Source organism: Abramis brama (assembly GCF_963993115.1).
Source record: "Abramis brama genome assembly, chromosome: 5".
NCBI classification, from domain to species: domain Eukaryota; kingdom Metazoa; phylum Chordata; class Actinopteri; order Cypriniformes; family Leuciscidae; genus Abramis; species Abramis brama.
This window is the reverse complement of record NC_139967.1, coordinates 2,008,545-2,014,544: the sequence shown is the minus strand read 5'-3', so window position 1 is coordinate 2,014,544 and position 6,000 is coordinate 2,008,545. Positions and strand designations below refer to the sequence as shown.

General features: G+C 43.9%; 2 protein-coding genes across 2 annotated transcripts in view; both read left to right on the top strand.

Moving 5' to 3' along the window:
* LOC311083528 (cytosolic phospholipase A2 gamma-like) overlaps positions 1-6,000 on the top strand; it is a 45,452-nt gene that overhangs the window by 8,277 nt on the left and 31,175 nt on the right. The window lies entirely within an intron of this gene.
* Positions 3,569-6,000, top strand: part of LOC311083523 (cytosolic phospholipase A2 gamma-like) — a 251,611-nt gene continuing 249,179 nt past the window's right edge. Inside the window, exon 1 of the mRNA XM_084115110.1 lies at positions 3,569-3,852. The gene's annotated coding sequence lies outside the window, so the exon portion shown is untranslated. The remainder of the gene's footprint in view (positions 3,853-6,000) is intronic.

The following is a 6,000-nucleotide window of genomic DNA, read 5'->3' as shown; positions in this document are numbered from 1 at the left end:
GAAGTTGCACCTTTTATTTGTTCCCAGAGGTATTTCTTATCCTCGTCTCCATCGGCTAAAATGCTGCCGCACAGAGCTGCAGAAAACACATTTAAGTTTAAAACTGTTTACAATAAACCAAAATGTATCATTTTATCATGTATCATCAAACAGTCTGATGCATAAAGTTATCATTTAAGCTCTTATTGTTAAGGAACTCTCCTTTAAATCTGTAACAATGTGGTAGGAACGAAGCGGAGAGAGAATCCACATGTAAGCACTACTTTAATAAAACAAACAGGTAATCCAGGGCAAACAACGGAACACGTAACTCAGGACAGGAACATGGAACAGAAAACAGCTACAACGACCAACAAACAACAACTGAAGCACAGAGGCTGAAATACACAGGCAAACAAGCTAAACAAGATAACAACACCTGGAGAGACTAATGAACAAGAAAAACTACAAAGGACTACAAAACATGGCACAGAACAGGAAATAACAAAAGTCCACACAAGACAAGGGAAACACAAGACAGGAATCATGACAAAATCACTGTGTAATGAGGAGTTTTATGTTAAAAAGCAGCACCTCATTGTGTTGGTGAAATTACTTTTTAAATGATTTTCAATATTTCTGACTGTAATGTTTATATTTCAGTTTTGACAGACCTGATCTCCAGATCAATATACATCCCAGAGACTATTGATCAATTTTAGACTATTCTTTAATTCAGGTCAATGTACAGTGTACAATAGACAATCTGTAGAAGTTGATATTATAAATGTGAATAAACTCTCCTTTAAAACAGAGTTTGTTACCTTGCAGGTACAGCATGTCAATCTCAGTCTGGTTCTTGATTTTACGGCCATTTTCAAACTTGCTGCCAAAGTTGGATGTTTCCACAAACGCTCCAGTGAGGGAATAACCGGCTTCATATGGAGTGAACTCAAACAAGGGGTCTGCAGACAGAAAAAATAGGTTACTGTTGTAACCCCGGTTCTCTTAAACATAGAGTGGAGAGATCCGCCTATGGGAAGAGCATCCGTACCTGACCTCTGTCTGGCTAGACGGACAGAAGCACGCAGCCAATGCCAGGTAAGGCCCCAGCCCCTTACCTGAGAGCATTTAAGGCCTGCATGAGCTGCTGTTCTAGCCTGGATGCCAGCCGAACTTAGCCCTGCCCACAAAATGTTTAGATCGGGAAGTTCGGTCTGGACTTGATCCGTTGAGGAGCTATTATGGCCGAACAAAAGTTGTTCAGACCAATCAAATTGTCAGGGCGGCCTTTATACCACGATGGACAGATGATCAACAGTAATCATCCACGTCACCAAAGAGCGCATGGGTTGAATTCGTTTACAACAAAGATGACTGCCGCTGGAGAATTGAGATTTCACGAGTTCACACGTACAAATAAGTCAGATAGAATAAATGCATATTTGGCGTGCTGTCCGAGGAGAGGCTCCGGGATCGGTATTCGGCCCGAACCCAAAGTACTCCCCCTGTATTCCTGCCTGTGGAAGAACAAGCTGAGAGTGAGTGGATGGATGCTGGAAACTCTCAAGGAGTTGACAGAGTGAATAAATATATGCTTCCTCTTAGAGTTCTCAATGGGTCGGGTCGGCCCGACAAACCCGACGGGACCCGCGGGTTCGGGCCGGGTTCGAGTCGAAAATATAAGCAAATGACTCGGGTCGGGTCGGACCTCGGGCTTAATCTTTTCCACTCAGTGAAAAAAAACAAATCACATCACAAAAAACACACATTTATTAATCATCGCTGCTGTTCACCGTAAAGAAAGTCTGGCTGCTGCGTGCAACGCATGGTGCAACATGCATCATGGAGAGGGGCGGCGGCAGACCTGATGCCGCTGCATGCACGCCTTTAGCCTGGAGAAGAAGATGGAGTTGGTGAAAAGTAAAGTTGCCGCAGGTGAATTCACCGTCGCTACTACAGCCTATTTATATATTTAAAGTTTATTGTTTCAGTTGTTTGTATTGTTTGTATTGTTAAAAGGCATGAACATTAAAGGTTGATTTGAATTCCCGTCTGCTGGTCATGATAATACTTTAAAAGCCATGGGCCGGGTTGGTTCTGGTTGTAATTTTCAGGCCCGTTGAGAACTCTACTTCCTCTCATGCTGATAGGGTAGACATCATGGTAATTGTTTGATGACAAGTTGATTGGATTGATGATTTGAACGTGCTCCTCCCGAACTTTGTTTATAAAACATCATGTATAGATTCCGCCATTGCGTCTGTTATAGAAGATTTCGACCACGATCAAGGCATTTGTCGATCGAAAACATGAATGAAAAACATACAGTACGTCACTTACTCCATTGCTCTGATTGGTAGTAGGTCTATCTAATTGAGTGCAGAGGCATTTTCTTTCCTGGTTCGGTTGAAACACGCCCCAGAATCACAGCCCAATGGAGCAGTATCAGACTCATACTCTGACTAGAATCCTCCACCATCGTCACACTATCAGTGAACTGTGATTCGTGCTGCACTGTGTGCAACTGCAACTTGTGCTGGATGAGCAGAGCAGACATTTACAATAGTTTACAATGGTTTTTATTTGGATAAAAAACAGCAAAACGACAGTGGAGGCATGTAAGGTGAATGTAGCGGTGGCATATTCTATGCTAATTTCACCCTCACGCTCCGTCATGGCGATACCACGAGACAGCTATTCACTCAACGAGAAATCTCGTCACATTTTAGTCTCGGGAGATCTCGTCACTCCCCTATCTTTGAACACAGGGTGGGCACCCTCTATGGGGAGGCTGACCTCACCAACAGAGACCCTCCATTTCTTTAACGGGGGAATAAGAAGAGCAGAACAGGCGTTCGGCGGCTGTTCACCTGCGAACATGGACTCAAAGCCCCTCGTGGCCGTGCACCAGGGCGGCTGCTTGAGTTTGTGATCAGAGGGAGTGGATTTAGGGGCTTTCTTGGCCGTGGCGAAGGATGTTTTCCCAACGGGGGATTACCATGCTGCGCTGGCGGTTTGCCTCGAGGTTTGGCTCTGACTGGCATGTTAGATGGCCGTGGAGGCGGAACCTGGCACGACACTGATTTCCGGGGAAGAAATGGATTAAATGCCTCGTCCTCTTTCTTTTTGATGTTGCCCATGGCGAAGGCCATCATGTCTTTCACTTTGAGACCCGCAAAGCCATGTTTAAGGTCGAGCGGGTCTCCCCAGCTTTGCTTCATGTGCTTGGCACAAGTGGGAAGGACAGGGACAAGCTGGTTTCTCAGGCCGGGAGGTGGTCCCAGGAGTTTCCCATCATAAATGTCCCTTTACTGGTCGGTGGCACTTTGCAATGCCGGCCATTCAATATTGAGGTGAGCGGCCACTCGCTCACAACATTCAGTGAGGACGGACTGGGGTAAAGCAGCAGGCGTGTGAGCTTGAGGAGCGACAGAAGGCGGGATAGGCTCCTCATCCTCCAAGCCTTCGAGAAGGCCTGCATCATCCTTAGGGATGGGAACCGAGAACTGGTTCTTCTTCAGAACCGGTGCCCAGTGAATCGATTACTTGGAACCGTTAGCATGCCTGCTTAACGATTCCACTTATCGGTTCCGCTCGTTCAAATGTGACACGACGTCACACACGTGCTGCGTTGTTTTGGTTCAGAACGTAGCAAACACTATGAGCAAACATGGCATCGAGGCAGAAGCGCTCTGACCGCGTCCTAACTACATGTGACGCGACGGCGCGACACGATAAAAAGTATCATTTTCCATGTTAATCAAAGTTTAACCAGCCGCGACATGCGACGATTCTATTTGAAACGGATCCTATTTTACTGCGACGTCGCGCTGGAACAACAATTTCAAAGTGTGGCAATGATAATATCAGGTACTATTTATGTGCTTTATTTAATGTTAAAAGCGTGTATAATGTGTGTATAAAGACTGAATATCATTTAGTGCTCCCAGCTTTGTAGCTGTAAAAACAACAATGGATAAGTCACATCAGATCTTGAAATTAAACAAATGGAAACAAAAATGTTCAAAATGTGAAGAAAACCCATGTATTATTTGACAAAGATTGTTTTAGTAACTCAATAGCCTAATCCAAATGAGCACTGTTAATATTCCAAAAGGCACAAGCTCTTCCTTAACTGTTTTCAGTCTGTGTTTTTAGTTTTTATGGCACATAAATGGCAGTTTTATTTATTTTTTTGTCCGGACCAATAAATGTGAAAATTATCAATTTCCTAATCCTAAGGCACTCTTCTTTATAATCTTTCAAGGCACACACTAGCGTGCCATGGCATACTGGTTGAGAAACACTGCCCTAGGCTATAGGTCCCTGGACTTTACTTTGAGAAGTAGCTCACCTACTTTTAGGTTTGTTCTGAGGTTGCTACACATAATTTGTGTATACTCTGTGCTGTGTCTTCTGATCAGATATTAAAGCGAGTTAATACAAACAAATTTGTACTTATTCCCTCCCAATAAGAATCGATAAGAGAATCGAAGAGAAGCGGACTTTGAGCGATCAGTCCAACTCAAAGCTGGCGCTACACTGGAGTCCCCAGGGTGCGCGATCTCGTCGCCATTTGCCCTGTCAGAGTCCGACTGTTCGAAATCCACACTCTTAGTAGTGGCCACCTTATGCCTGCGGCGCAGTAGCTTCTTGGAAAGCCAGGCAGTGGCTGCAATTTTCGGGGAAGAGGGAATGAGCGAGAAAAAATGCGGACAGTCTAATGTGAAGTGCAGCGTGGGCAGCTTGCAGCATGACACAGCTGAAATGGAGAGCGAGACAATCACGTCCAGCGGAGGCTGATCTGAATGATATGTCCTCCTGAAGACAAATGTGCACGTCCAAACAAATCCACGAGCTGTGAGAAATATGTCCAGAGTTCGCGAGAAGCGAATGCCAACTGGAGAAGAGCATGCAGGCCTTATATGCTCTCAGGTAAGGGGGTGGGGGGGCTTACCTGGCATTGGCTGCGCGCTTCTGTCTGTCTAGCCAGACTTGGTGCCATTGGATGCTTCTGCAGAGGTCAGGTACGGATGCCCTTCCCAAAGGTGGATCTCAAACACGAGATGAAAGAGAACACATCCATATAACAGCTGAAACAAACACATTAACTCTTTCTTTCTCACACACATACACACAGACCTCCATCATTGCTCTGTTTGCATTGCTTGTCGATCGCTGTGTAGATTGGAAACGGGTCTTTACTCTTTTGGTCCCACTGATCTGAGAGTGTGTGTTCATCTATCTGAAGAGAATAAATTCTTCAGTGACAAACAAGCTCAAGTGGAAACCTCCTGCTAGAAATTGTTTTTCTTTGTGGAAGCTTTGCATTTAATTAGCTAATATAATATTTTAAATCAATATTTTGTGTTCAATTGTTTACTTTAATTATATATATATATTTTAATATATTAATTAAATATATACAGTGCATAAACTGCTGTGTTCTACACAGCTTTGACCAGCTGATATCACTGCGTGCTATTATGGTTTGCCCTGCTAATAATTACGAAAAAGGTTTCTCGTTATTATGTTTAACAAAATCATATTTTTTAATTTAGTGTGTCATACATATCAATAGCCTACTAAAATATAGCACTTTTTTATACTGAATGTGAGCAGCTCATTAAAATCATACAGGATTGTATTATGAATAGTTACAGACCTCTTTCACATAACCTGTAACGAACATCGCTGCCCAGAAGTCAGTCAAGCTGAATATGTCTTTCTCATAGTAATATTTCTTCAGTTTGTCATAAGAATCTCCCCAGCTGACTGCAGGACCGCTGAGTCTCTGGACGATCTTGTCTTTCACAGTCTCTAGTTTGGTGGACCAGTCTGGCTCCTGATATAAGGAGGCCATGCACCTTCAAAGGAACAACATATGCTCTCATTTATGACATTCAACCAGTGTGTGTGTGTGTGTGTGTGTGTGTGTGTGTGTGTGTGTGTGTACCAGGTGGATCCAGAGACTCCGCTCAGGTAAAGCACAAAGTCCAGAAGACCTGTTTTCTGGAG